Consider the following 9,451-nt stretch of genomic DNA (forward strand, 5'->3'; position numbering starts at 1 on the left):
ACAATTTTCATTGACTAAAACTAGACTAAAATGTCATCAGTTTTTGTCGACTAAAACTAGATGAAAATAGTCATGGATAATTCTGACTAAAATAAGACTAAAATGTCATCAGTTTTTGTTGACTAAAACTAGACTAGACTAAAAAAAAGTATGAACGTGACTAAAACTAATAAAAACTAAAATGACAGCTACACACAAAGACTAAACAACTCTAATTGAAAACCCTGTGTGTTGGCGTCTGTATGAGACAATAAAAGTACTTGATATATTGTTAGTATTTCATGCCCTGGCAATGAAGATGGGCTCTGGCGTGAGAAGATGGTAGTGCATTAGATCAATTTTGTTTACAGTAACATGACATCTGCAATGGTTGATCTGATGTAATTGGCTATTACTGAGCAAAGTGTCAGGGTTCACTTAGTTGCTAGTTAACATAAAGGAAACCAATTAATGATAAATATAAATATTCAATAATGATAAAACTGTGGAAAGTTGTGGGTTGAGTATTAGTCTAAATATACAATAGAAACAGCCTCTGTGTAGAACGTAAGAATAGAGATGTGTGTGTATGCATTTAATTAGAACTGTGAGTAGGTACAAGGGAGGGTGTTCTGGGGTACTGGAATTTATGGTTGATGCTGCTAGTGGTACTGTGGGCTGAATTCAATTAAACATCTGTGATGGGAGTTGCTGAGTTTATAACCCCACTGGGATACCTGTTGTCAGATCCTCCAATCCCTCCTGTTCACTTGACATTCATGCTATGTTCCTCTCATGGGAGAGTTATGCCAGACACTATGCAGTGGTTGATGTTAGCACACAATGAGAGAGTAAGGTAGTGTCCTGAATGCTGTCTTTTAGTTTGTGAAGATACAGTATCTGTAATTTCTGCTACAGCTGCACATATAGAAATCAACTTTATTATGATAGTATTTTCAACATCATGACTTGCACTTTAAACCACTCATTTATATTATGAGTAATTTTTTATTATTGTGTAGCCTGGGTAAAATGGTTGCCGCACGAGACACAATTACTGGGGTCCTCGCAGCTTCAATGTCCAGCACATCACAGTTTATTTACACACGATGATATGGAGTAACAAAACACTGGAGTAGCAAAAGCAAGGGGTAACAAAATATGGCAGTGGGCTCTGGATGCACACATACACAAAATAAAATAATTTGTAAAAACCAAATAACCAGTCACCAAAAATCCATAAAATGCCACATTCACATACTTAAAGACACTTACATCCCGCCAAAAGCTCACGAGCTGTTGGATACCAGCACCCTCAGCATCTATAATATAGCATTTTGTCAGAATTCTGATAGATGACTTCTTTAAATGTTGATACAACAGAATCCAACAAGATTTCAGCATATTTACTTACTTAGGTTAAAAAAATCACGGCGCTCCACTCAAGCTCAGTCCAACATAAAGAAGGAAGGGACCACAATGCATTTGTTCAAGCTTTGGTTACTTTTACATATCACCACAATTGAATGGTGTTACAGGAAAACCATAAACAATGAATGACAATTTGAATGTTGAAAACCTTTAGGGGACCTTTCATCATCAGTGGAAAACAATTTAGTTATTTATTTATCTCCTCTTAGTATATGTGTACTACCCGGCTACATTAAGAATGTGACATAACTAATCTCAGCAATCTAGTACAACCTAGGAGACAAAGTGCAGTCCTTGGGCCCGTGACTCACCAAGCTGATAGTAGGCCATTGCCGACCATTGGCGAGCATCTGTCGCCGTCATCTTCATAGTGTCCTGCACCATTGGCACTAGTCGGACCCCGCTGGTGGCTTTTCAATCAATTTGGCATGTTGAATCACCGGCAGACACCGGCACTGGTGAGACAGACCACTCTGATTTTCTTTTGAGCTAAGTATATCAGTGCATGAGAAGAGAACGGTTTGGGAAAGGCCCTTCAGTTTGTCACTGTAGTATCCATGATTTCACCCATTTAGTGCAGTTTCTTTGTGTTTTTCTTTCCCACAATCTTCTTTCTTCTTCCACAACCAAAAAAAAAAACCAAGGACAGAGAACGGCAGTGTCATTTGCAACTTCTCAAACATATTCTGGATCAGGAGCAGCTATAAACAGCAGCTGTGATGAACAAGAGCTGCTTTGTTTACAGTTTGTATATGCATATTCTAGCTCCTCTTCTTTCTTTTTCTGAATGGCAAATACAGATTCTGCCTACATGTTCTGCCACCTGCTGGTAGGTAAAGTTATTTCGCTCACGCAGGCCAGAGTGTACATGCTAGGTGGCTGTAGTTTGTGTAGTGTGTTCAGGTGCCACTTTTTTGACCCGTTTTGCTGATACAAAGGAAATGTGAGGTGACACAACTGTCAGCCTACATTGCTGCTAGTTCTTTCATGTCGGCTGGGTGTGGCTCTGCCCTTAGCTTTGGGATTTTTTTTCTCTGTCTCTACCAAGACATATTTAATTTTACAGGAGCATTAGCTGAATGTTTTGGGTAATAGAACAAATTTTATTATGGTCTCCAAAACAGAAATCTTAGGGGGAATAATACTAGCTTGTTGGATGCTCCACTCTGGTCATTAGTTGGTTGCCAACATTGTGTGCTGTTTGGTTGATGTTAAACAGCTAGTCAGTCATTAAGAGATTTTTGTTCAACACAGCTAAATAAAGACTCCATAGGGGGAACTTCAGAAGTGGCCTCATTCTAATTTAAGTTTCTGAATGCCCAAAGTTGCATATTTCAGTGATGCTGCTGAGTTGCCTGCACTGGTTGCATTTTAAGTGGAGCCTTTCAAACTGTGGACATGGATTTGAATAAGTAACACTTTTTCATCCCTGCACATAACGCATACAGTATAGTGGAAGTACTAAAATCTGTCACGTACTGTATTGAGGTATTGTACAAAACTAAAGTTAACAGGGTTGTCTGGGTCTTTGAGGCTTGCTATAAGTAGAGTCACAGGTTAAGCCTGTGCAGGGCTTAAAGAAACCTATTTCTCTTATCTTCCCTGGTCATGAACCATGAGCAATAACATTATCAAGAGTCTGTTGTTACAAGGTGGGGGTAGAAAGTAGCAGAATTACAGGCAGTGAGGAGATTTTAAACACTACACATCTCAGAGACGTCTCCAATCGTGCCTCTAATCTGGTCATTGTACTGGGTCTTATCAGCTGTCAGTGCTTTGAATAGAACAAAGAATTTTATCAGCTGATCCATAAATCATAACTTCAAACACTGGGGTAGGTCGTTCTTTTACATGCCCTTCTGAATATAGCTTTAGCCTTCAGATTCTGACTGTTGTTGCTCTCATATTAATGCATTGTTGTCTAATACAACAGGTACAGTAATACTAATGATTTCCTGTCTGCTTCATTCAGTAGTATTTAATATAAACCTATATCTACAGTTTTTTTTAAATGTAGATGCAGGATTTTGATATATTCAGGGTATATGTATATAGCATGGTACATGTGCTCAGTTGTTCATCTTCTCAATTCATTTTACTCCTAACAGTCCCTATATAAAATGTCCTATTTCACCATAACACCAAGTTGATATGTGAACATTGAAAAGAACATGTACAAATCGTCATGATCAATGAACTCTCCACCTTTTACTTGGCAATTTAATATTTTTTTAGATGTATATGACATTTAAAATAACTTAATATACCAGAAATGTTTTCACAGTAAGAAATAAAAGTAGTAAGCAGAGCATGTTTAATTAATGATAATAAAGACTTTAAATGTGTAAATGTCTGTATTTTAAGTGGGGTTGTGATGTTGTTAGGAATGGTTCAGTTGAATTATTTGTATCTCTCTCCAGGTTAGGAGTCAGAAAAAAATAAATACAGAGCTATATTAACCATGTACATGTTATACACAGAGATAAGCTGCATAATTACTACTAAGGCACTATCAGTGCTTGTCCTTCAATCTTTGATGGGTTAAACCTTAAATGATCATCAATTCATAAAAAATAAAAAAAAAACATAGCAGTTTCCCTTCAGTAAATCCTTTTCAGTCCTGTCTGCACACTCCAATAGAACATTTATTTAGAAGTCAAACTAACATGTTAATGGAACATTCAAATATGAATCATCCTGGCCTAAACCCTTTGCTTCATTTATTCCAAGAATGGTGATCTCTTGCGGTCAAAATAAAGTTGCAAAATGTAGGGATGCTTAATAGCTCAAAACAAGCTTTTTGTGCTAAATATCAAAGAGACAAGGCCCATTTTCTTCTAACTAAACCTTGTGTAAATACAGTATATATGGATGCATTAGACAGAAGACCAAATAATTTGCACCTTTGGTTTACAGTGTAACTAGATATCTGATAGATTAAAAATTCCAAAATAATGGTAAGCAGTTTAAATATATTTTAAACATTTTCAGATACTGTGGCAATATGTTCTCTGCATAATATTTTAATGTGAAGCAGTGAGTACATTTACGTGCACGCTATTGCCCTAGTTGAGGCTTATCCTGGTTTTAATCATATTCAGGAAATGATAATGCTGTATGTCAAGGTTCATCCTTTACCTGGGATCACAAATTTTTCAAAATAATCTTAAAGTTGCACTGATCAATTCTGACATTAACAATGGGTCAAATGTTTACATGTAATATAAAAGATTTTGCTCAAAGTGACAAATCAAGAGAGAACCTACTGTATCACCCAACTCTGCAGTTCCTCCTCAGCTGTTATGGTGGGGTGTCCCTCACCAGGAGGTGAGAGAGAGGGAGGAAAGGAGGACTCAAGGTGCAGGCTCAGGTGCTACTAAATATGTGTCTTTATTGTAAAATATGTACAGATAAGTAGACAAGGTCCATGAGTGATCAAACCAGGGTTGAGCCGTGGAAGCTGAGAAAACCAGGACGGGCTGGTAAGTAGACAGGTGAGTGGCAGGAACCAGGAGGACCAAGGTGAACAGATGAGTAGACTGACTCTCCTGGTTCCAACAGTTCATCAGAGGATCAGATAAGTAGACAGGAGAAGGCAGGGAAACTCACCACAGGAGTGGCTGCATCAACATGACAAAGGAATCAGTAGCACAGAAAACTGTCAGCGCTGAAAACTAAGTCACGTAAGAAACTGTGTCAACATAACAAAGAATCAACAGCACAGAAAAACTGTCAGCACTGAAACTTAAGTAATGCAAGAAACATAGCGTCAACATAACAAAAAGAATCAATAGCACAGAAAACTGTCAGCATCAAACCTTAACATAAAGTGGAAGTAAACGCATTTAATGCTCCGGCGACGACAAAGTGTCTGCCAGAGGTTTAAATAAGGAAGGGAGGTAATCAATGGAATGTGCCTCAGCTGTGCGCTTCATCCAACGTGTCACTGATTACCGAATGTGACACAGTTGAGGTGCCGATCCTGCAGGACGAGAGAGCAGGAGAGAGAAAGGAGGAAGAGAGGCAGGTTGCACCGAGCGGACCTGACATTAGCTCTACAATGAGTATAGTGTCATTCAGGTTAATTTAATGCTTGGCAGTTCGTTTCTCAATTGTAAAATTTGACTCAGTTTTCTAAAATTGTATTTTTCAGATATTGCTAGATCAATAGTTTGGACTATTTTTTTCTGTCCATGAAATATTTGATAAAAGAAAGTAAAAAATCAAAGTGGCGTTCGTTTCTATTCATACTTGGGCTGCTTGAGAGGGTGTGATCTTAGAAATGTTTATTAAAATGTTTCTGTGTGAATGCTCTATAACAGATGCTGTTTCAGCACTTATCGTTTTTCTCTCGCCATGTTTCCTGTATTGCTCCTTGAAAATCCAGATGTTCTGCTCAATGCTGGCTGTGCTCCTGTCCCCTGCAGATCATCTGTCAAACATCAGCACTCCTCTGCCACAAATACTCAGGACTACAGCTGTCTTTATATATGTTTCAATAAAGTTATCTTCATCCTCAGTGTTGTTTCACTGTGTTGAGATCTCAAATAGAAAAATGAACTGAAACGCATTACATGAATCCTTTCAGCTTTGTTTTATTTTTACAGCTTGCAGCTTTACTGTTTTGGTCTCATAAATAATGTGGCAGAAAAAGCTCCGATAAATCAACTGTACATTGCCTACTGAGAACTACAACAGCACTTTGGAAAGGTTAGTGACTAGCTGGCAAAGAATGTGGTTAAGGGTTAACCAGAAAGTCCCTGGTCCTTTTTATTCCCACAAACTAAAGTCCAAGAATTGTCCCTGGGGTAAACAGTCCCTTGTGGGCATTGTGATGTGCAATTTCACAGGAGGGGCGGAGCCCAAGAAAGATTAAGCCAGTTTGCGCAGGTGTGTGTTTTTTTTTTGTTTTGTTTTTTTTTTTACCTGCAGAGGTTTTATTGCATTGCATGTACAGTAACAAGCAGAGGGATTGTTAACTCCAAGTAATGTTACACTTCAGGCTATGTCATGCTCTCCTCCACAGCTTCTGCCTACTGTGCTCCATGTGTAGAGGAGCTGAGCTCTGCCCTCAGGTCAAACATCAGGAGAAGCTGCTCCATAAACACCAAAAACATGTTTTTCAATTCACTGATCTCACTCACTGGTCCCTTTGTGAAAGCCTACTGATGAAACGTGCCTTACAAACTGAGAACCCAAGGAACTCGGAGTCAGTTGCATCAGTGTGCCCAAAACATACTCTGATTTTTACTGGAATGCACAAGTAAAATGTTCACACAATAGAGCCCTGTAATTTCATATTTTTGTTTTATTGACCATTGCACAGGGAGATAGTTGCACAAAAAGCATGGATAAGGCATTTTAAAATCCAAAGTACATATTCCAATTTTTGATAGAGCGCTAAAGCTAGCACTTTCAACTTTCTTAAGACTGGAACAAGGGCTTATGCAGCTACAATAACCAGGTATGTTGTTTATATGAGCAAATACACAACCAGAATATTCCAAAACCCCAATCATATCTAGGACAATGAGCAGATGGATTGTATTTAAAGACTAACCCATTATGATTTGACATTGCAAAGCATTACCCCCAGAAGGGTTCATTGTATATTCCTATCTCAAAGGGTACTGAGAGGCCTAGGACCAAGAAGACAGAGTCATAATCTCTAAAAACAGCCTGCAAAGTAAACTTTTATAATAGTCTGTAAAAAGTTTAATTATTTTCAAAAAATCTTGAGGGGTTTTTAAGATATTAATAAATTCACAAGGCAAATTAAAAAGCCCTTTGTCTTTCCTTTTTGGGTCATCACAGCATGCATAAATGTGTGTAATGAATTGAGTGTGGGCATGTCGGTGTATTTGTGTGTATTGTCTGCCCAACTTCTTGACTGACATGTGAATGTCCAGTGAGAAATCATATTTCTGTGTTACTGAGAACAGACAAGGTGATACAATCTCTATTCATGTCAGGTATGCACCAGTGAATTGTTCATCAGTTCACCACCTATTTTCTTATGAGGTTTCTTTTTTCCCCTTTTCCTTCTTTACTCAAAGCTGGGTTTGAAAAGAGAAGCTTTGGTGGAAGCAGAGGTCACAGGGGAGCAAATCCCAGTGGGTACTCAGAAAAAGAGCAGCTTCAAAAGGCCCTGCAATACCACGGTGAATTGTATAAGGCAGAAAAATGCAATGATTAAAAGTGAAATGTTTGTTTGAAGATAATGTTATTTTGGAGAAGGATTTCCATCTTGAAAAAGAGACAAGCAGAAGAAGTAAAGTGAATGTGGGGGAGAAACTTTGATTCTATTTCTCACAGTTATGTATACCTGTTTAAAATATATACTATACAATAGCATATGAGCAGTGTCGTTTCTTCCAAATGATTCAGAATCTTTAGCCTAATGCTCAGTACAGTTAAAGTGGATATGTCTTAAGTTAATCTATCCTTTATTTCTAATGCTATGTCTGAAGGAAAAACATGAGTTAAAGAGAGCAGACATAAGAGCCCACAGGCTCTGACTATGAATGACAAGACAACTATTTAGCCTGCGCAACCACAGCAGGTGTACATTGGTATTCAGCAGAGGAGCCATGATGAGGCTGACTGCATGGGTCAAGTCAGCACCACATCTGGGCTGGGTCAGCTCCGTTTTAACCCAAAGATCATTATGTAAAATTGCAGGGATGAGAAAGAGTGCATAAAATGGCATGTGGTGGAGCAGATGATCAGAGGCACAGGCTTCCATCTCCACCTAAAATATTCTGACTTTGAATAAATGGTGGGTGTATTTTTTAAGACATTTGATACATTGATGTTTCTGGCTATAAATTTATCTGCATTGTAACTACTATGGGAAAAATCCAGTGTCTGGAAAAATGATCCCCCCTACGGAGTAAAACCAGATGTTAGGGTTTAGTCCCCCTCACTGGGAGGATGAGGGAGACCTAAGGTAGGACTCAAGATTGCTGACCCAGGTGCTAGTAAAAAAGGTGGTTTAATGCAGAAAATGTAAAGTAACAAAAAAACAAAAACAAACAAAAACAAACATATCATAGTCCATGTACATAAATCAGCAAAGTAGGGCAGAGACGGTGGAGGAGAGCGGGACGAACGGGTGAGTAGAGTAGACTAATGGTTGGGACCAGGAGAGTAGGAGGAACAGGACGGACAGGTGAATAAACAAACTAACCAGGAGGATTGGCGAACGAAAAAAGGAAATCCACAGCACAGGAACTATCAGCGTGGAAAACAAAATAACGGACAACACATACCACGAATATAGGGCTGTTACGGGGTATGCAAGTTAATGCTCCGGCGATGACGGAGCATCTGCCAGAGGTATAAATAAGGAGGAAGGTAATCATCAGGATGTACCCCAGCTGTGCGCCCCGACAAACGAGTTGCTAATTACTGAAATGCAATACAGCTGAGGTGCAGATCCCGCAGGATCGAGAGAGCAGAGGAGAGAAAGGCGGAAGAGAGGCAGGTTGCGCCGAGCGGACCTGACACCAGAATCCCACAGGTTTCCGTTTTTGATCTGTTGCTTCACTGCAAGAAGGTTCCAGGTTCGAGCCCAGGCAGACCTTGGGCTTTTCCGCATGGAGTTTGCATGTTCTGCCCGTGTCTGCATGGGTTCTCTCTGGGTACTCTGTTCTCCTCTCACAGTTCAAAGACATGCAGCTTAGGTTGATTTGAGACTCTAAATTACTTGTAGGAGTGAATATGGTTGTCTGTCTCTTAGTTTCACCCCTGTGATTGACTTGTGACCTGTGCAAGGTGTACCCCGCCTCTCACCAAATGTCGGCTGGGATTGGTTCCTGCGACCCTCTTCGGGATAAGGAGTATAGATAATGGATGGATGTATAACATAGTTTTAAAAGTATTTGGAAGAACTATCAGTTTTCTACCCAGCTGTCACAACACTTGGAGCCCAAGCCAGCATAGTTTGAAAACTCATGTCAAACACTGTGCCTACACAGGAGGCAAACTGTGTGCAGTGTGTTACCAGAACAGCAGCAACAGGTTCACTCCTCTGTGTGCT

The 9,451-nt window shown here is 39.4% G+C and overlaps 1 long non-coding RNA gene across 2 annotated transcripts; it reads right to left on the reverse strand.

The window, feature by feature from the left end:
• Positions 1-1,285: 1,285 nt before the first annotated feature.
• LOC109969939 (uncharacterized) lies at positions 1,286-4,799 on the reverse strand. Of its 2 annotated transcripts, XR_002276340.1 has the most exons (3): positions 4,677-4,799; positions 1,394-2,027; positions 1,286-1,301 (listed from the first exon to the last, which is right to left on the reverse strand). It is a non-coding gene; the product is annotated as an uncharacterized LOC109969939 (long non-coding RNA). The 2 variants fall into 2 exon arrangements; XR_002276339.1 differs by lacking the exon at positions 1,286-1,301 and having other exon boundaries at positions 1,365-2,027.
• Positions 4,800-9,451: the final 4,652 nt, after the last annotated feature.

Source organism: Monopterus albus, unplaced genomic scaffold (assembly GCF_001952655.1).
Source record: "Monopterus albus unplaced genomic scaffold, M_albus_1.0 scaffold186.1, whole genome shotgun sequence".
NCBI classification, from domain to species: domain Eukaryota; kingdom Metazoa; phylum Chordata; class Actinopteri; order Synbranchiformes; family Synbranchidae; genus Monopterus; species Monopterus albus.